The sequence below is a fragment of the Somniosus microcephalus genome, unplaced genomic scaffold (assembly GCF_052327205.1).
Source record: "Somniosus microcephalus isolate GS21.2 unplaced genomic scaffold, FLI_Smic_1.0 scaffold46, whole genome shotgun sequence".
Taxonomy (NCBI): domain Eukaryota; kingdom Metazoa; phylum Chordata; class Chondrichthyes; order Squaliformes; family Somniosidae; genus Somniosus; species Somniosus microcephalus.
The window spans coordinates 802,254-806,926 of NW_028225233.1; the positions used below are offsets into that span (position 1 = coordinate 802,254).

Below are 4,673 nucleotides of genomic sequence, written 5' to 3' on the forward strand. Positions count from 1 at the left end.
ATATTGGAGAGAAATAAACTGAACACCTTGTTTATGTTCAGATTGAAATGATTGCAAAGTGTTTTACTCATCCTGACTAAAGCTCCAAAGACCCATTGCGTGCGATCTGTAAATACAGAAGATTACATTTTAAAATTAGAACGATGGGGGGACAGTGGTGATTGTAGCTGCTCTTTCGAGCGAGTTGATTGGTGTTCGAATTCGCGGCATCGCAACCAGGCTCCTGTTGATACAGTTTAGGTCACCCTATCGCAGTTTAATGCCTTCCAGCAAATGCCATTTCACTAAAATTTACAACAAAATAAATCATCGCCCATTTGCTTCTCCCATAAAAATGATTTTCAATTTATTTTTGTGGATTATTATTTTTAACCTATAAAGGATTTTAAAATAATAAACGGAGTGAGGGCTCAATCCAAGCGATATAATTATTCACAGTGGCCATTTTTAATTGGAGGGAAAGTGCCTCAGCATAGTGCTGACGTTCTGATTAAAATGAGTGCTGTGTCTCTCACTTGACCCACTTAGGAGCCAAAAGAAGGATATAGTCCGTAAATATATAAATTAACATATATGAGCGATGGTGGTATAGTGGTGAGCATAGCTGCCTTCCAAGCAGTTGACCTGGGTTCGATTCCCGGCCATCGCAACCGAGGTACTTTTAATACCCCTCGCAGGTCAGAACTGACATGTGGAACGTTGCAGCAGGATTTTAAGAGAAAAAAATGTCCATTGCAACTGACAAAATACTTTGATCTTCCATGGAATCCCATGCGTCTCCCACAGAATTAAAAAGGAATTTTAAAACAACAGTGAAAATGGTGATCAAAAAAGACAGAAGATTTCTAGGTCACAAACAGTGCTATGGATACTGCAGGGGAAGGTCATGTGTTAGAGATTGACAGATACAGAACAAAACCAACACTCGCACGACAGAAACTGGCAGATACAGAGTAAAGCCCATACGCAATTACGAGTAATTGACAGGTACAGGGTGAAAACCTCTCTTCCATACCAGAAACTGACAGGTACAATGAAAAGCCACGCAGAAACTGGCAGGTAAAGAGTAAGACTCACACTCACATTTCAGAGATTGTTTCCCCTCACAGGAGAATCTAGAACTATGGGGCATAAGGCTCTGGAGAAATGGCCGGCCTTTTAAGACTCCGATAAGGAGGAATTTCTTCACTCAGAGGGTTGCGAATATTTGGAATTCGCTGCCCCAAGGAGCTGTGGATGCTCAGTCGTTGATTATGTTTAAGGCTGATATAGATTCTTGTACTGCAGAGGAATTAAGGGATATTGGGAAAGGACAGGAAATCCGAGTTGAGTTCGAAGGTCAGCCATGATCTTATTGAATATCAGAGCAGGCTCGAGAGGCAGTATGGCCACCCCTGCTCGAAATTCAAATGTTCTTAGAAAGTAAAACGAATACTCACATATCATAAATATGTCTGGTACAGATAAAACTATATTAATATACCAGAGAACGACGGGTATAGAGTAGAACCCACATTCATATACCAAAGATTGACAGACACAGTGTAAAACATACACTCAGACACCAGGGATTGACAGTTAGAGTGAACCCCACATGCAATTAGCAGAAATTGATTCTGTTGATACGATACACTAAGTGCCCAAAAATCTATATATCTCAGTCTTGAATATACCCACCGACTGAGCATCCACAGCCCTCTGGGGTAGAATTGAAAAGATTCATAACCCTCCGAGTGAATACATTTCTGCTCATCCCAGACCTATAAGTTGAACCAACACTACCATACACTTATACTCCAACCACTTGCAATAAGGGCAAATATAAAATTTAATTCCCAATTGATTGCTGTTAACTTTCTGTGATTCATGTACGAGGACACACAAATCCCTCTGAATACGAACATTTACTGGGCTTTCACCTTCTAAAAAATTCCGTATTTTCAATCATATAAAGTAAAACACACACACACATACCAGAGTCAGATTAATACAGAATAAAACCCACACTCAGCTACCAGAGACTGAACAACACACAGTAAAACCCGCACTCACACACCAGAGACTGTCACGGACAGAGAGAAAGCCACACTCACATCGATGAAATTGAAAGGTACAGAATAAAGCCCACAGTCACATACCAGAGACATACAGATACAGAGTAAATATCACACTCACTTCCCAGAGATTTACTGATACAGTGTGAAATCCACACTTAAATACCAGAGACAGACAGATACAGAGTAAAACCCACACTCAATTCCCAGAGAGTATTTTTTGTGGGGGCTGCGCGACCCATTCAGATTAACATGCATGTGCAGTTGTTGCCATTAGAACATCGTAGGATCTGCTGCACAGGACCGGCAGCTTAAAGGGAACATTTGCTATAGAATAAAACCGACACTCAGATACCAGAGACTAACAGATACAGAGTGAAAGACACACTCACATACCAGACACTAACAGATACAGAGTAAAACCGACACTCACATAACAGAGACTAACAGATACAGAGTAAAACAGGGATGCGGTCACCTGCACTGAGCACGCCAAGCGCAAAACGGTCACTGCCATGCATGTGGTGTACGCTCTGAAACGGCAGGGCCGCACTCTATGGATTCGGCGGCAGAACAACTCGACTCTTTCAACCAAACACAACACAAAGGCTCTTTTAAGAGCCACTCACCACCTCACAGAGAGAGCAGTGACCTGGGAGCGGGGATAGATTGACGATTTACATTGTGATCGGTGAAGATCTATATTTAATTACAAGATCAAATTTAGGTGTGGAGGTGTTATAAATCAGCATACGCACGATGGGTCGAATGGCCTTCAGTCGTTGAATCGTAGACATTTACGGCATAGAAGGAGGTTAATCGACCCTTCATCTCTGCCGGCCGTAGCCTGATCGGTAGCGGCACTTCTGTAACTCAATTTCTGGTCTGGGATTTATGTGGGTGTTGATTTTACTCTATATCTGACACTTTCTGGGATCTGACTGAGAGTTACTGTGTATTTCTTAGGGTCTAGTATGTGAGTGTGTCTTTACTCTATAGCTCTCTGTCTCTGCGATGTATAGTATTATAGAATGTTACGGCACAGAAGGAGGCCATTCGGCCCATCGTGTCTGTCGGCCATAAACAATCTATAAAGCCAAATCGCACTTTACAGCTCTTGGTCCTTTGTCTTCCAGTTTACGGCACTTATGGTCATATCCAAGTTCTTTTATTAAATGTGATGAAGGTTTCTGTCTCTAACACCCTTTCAGGCAAAATAATTCCAGACCCCAACCACCCTGTGGGTGAAAATAAAATCTCATTTGACGGAATGTGTAAACCTCTTCAGGAACTCCCACTCCAGTGTGCGGGTCACACACTCGGTTTATCAGTAATTCGGATGATAATTAACATCGTCTTAATGAGGCCCATTTAATGAATGATAAAAGCGATTTGTAAAACGATCACATTTTTGTTGATTTAAGTGGGATAAAAAGAAATCTGATCATGCGCTAAAATACAACCCTCGCCTCCCCCTCAGTTGTCGAAGCCACTTCTAAAACAGAGGAGGACAACATCGAAATTCTAACCGTAGAGCTGAGCAAAGTAGTAGTGACCTCAGTGTACAAGCCACCTGGTACAGATTTCAGCTTCTCTAACCCTGTACCCAACCTGCACAATAAACCACAGATCATCATTGGAGACTTTAATAGCCACAGTACCCAATGGTGGTACAAGGAGACTAACAACGATGGAGAAGCAGTCGAAGAATGGATGGACACGAACCAGCTTAGTCTCATCCACGATCCTAAATTGCCAGCCTCCTTCCACAGTGCCCGCTGGAAATGTAGATATAATCCAGATCTTGCCATTGCCAGCAAAGACATCGCTGGCCTCTGCAAAAAGCTTGTCACAGACCCAATACCACAGACACAACACCGTACTATTGGCAACCAGGCAAATGCAGCAGTGTTACCAACCATCGTACCATTCAAAAGGCGCTTCAACTTCAAGAAGGCCGATTGGAACGGTTTCACACGAGCACTTGACCGCAAGGTTAAATGCATTAAACCACTACCTGAGCACTACAACCTCTTTGCAAAAGCTGTCCAAAAAACAGCTAGAAGGAAGATCCCCCGAGGTTGCAGAGTACACTACATCCCTGGTCTCACCAAGGAGAATGCTGAACTCTACTGGGAGTATGTCTCAATGTTTGAATCTGACCCCTTCTCAGAGGAAACAATATCTACCGGCGGGAGGGTGATGTTAAGTATCTCTCAAGAACGTCAAAACACCTGGAACACCATGATAGAGACAACAGATCTTACAAAAAACAGCAAGAAGGCATGGTCTCTCATACGCAAACTTGGTGGTGATCCCAAGAAAGCTGCCCAACATCCAAATGTGTCTGCTAACCAAGTTGCACACCAGTTGCTCCTGAATGGAAAAATCAACAAGAAACAACCAAGAGCACAACTAGATAGGAAGAAGTACAGCGATGATCCTGGCTTCACTAGACCATTCACCATGGAAGAGCTGGAAACTGGTACATCTAATCTAAAACACGGGAAAGCAATTGGTCTTGACAAAATAGCAATGGAGCAGATAAAGCATTTTGGACAGCAAGCAAAGAAGTGGCTCCTACAATTGTTCAACCACTGTCTGGCAACACACAAGCTA

General features: G+C 42.7%; 1 non-coding gene across 1 annotated transcript; it reads left to right on the forward strand.

Annotated features, from left to right (window-relative positions):
- The first annotated feature begins 577 nt into the window (after positions 1 to 577).
- trnag-ucc (transfer RNA glycine (anticodon UCC)) lies at positions 578 to 649 on the forward strand. The gene has a single exon. It is a non-coding gene; the product is annotated as a tRNA-Gly (tRNA).
- Positions 650 to 4,673: the final 4,024 nt, after the last annotated feature.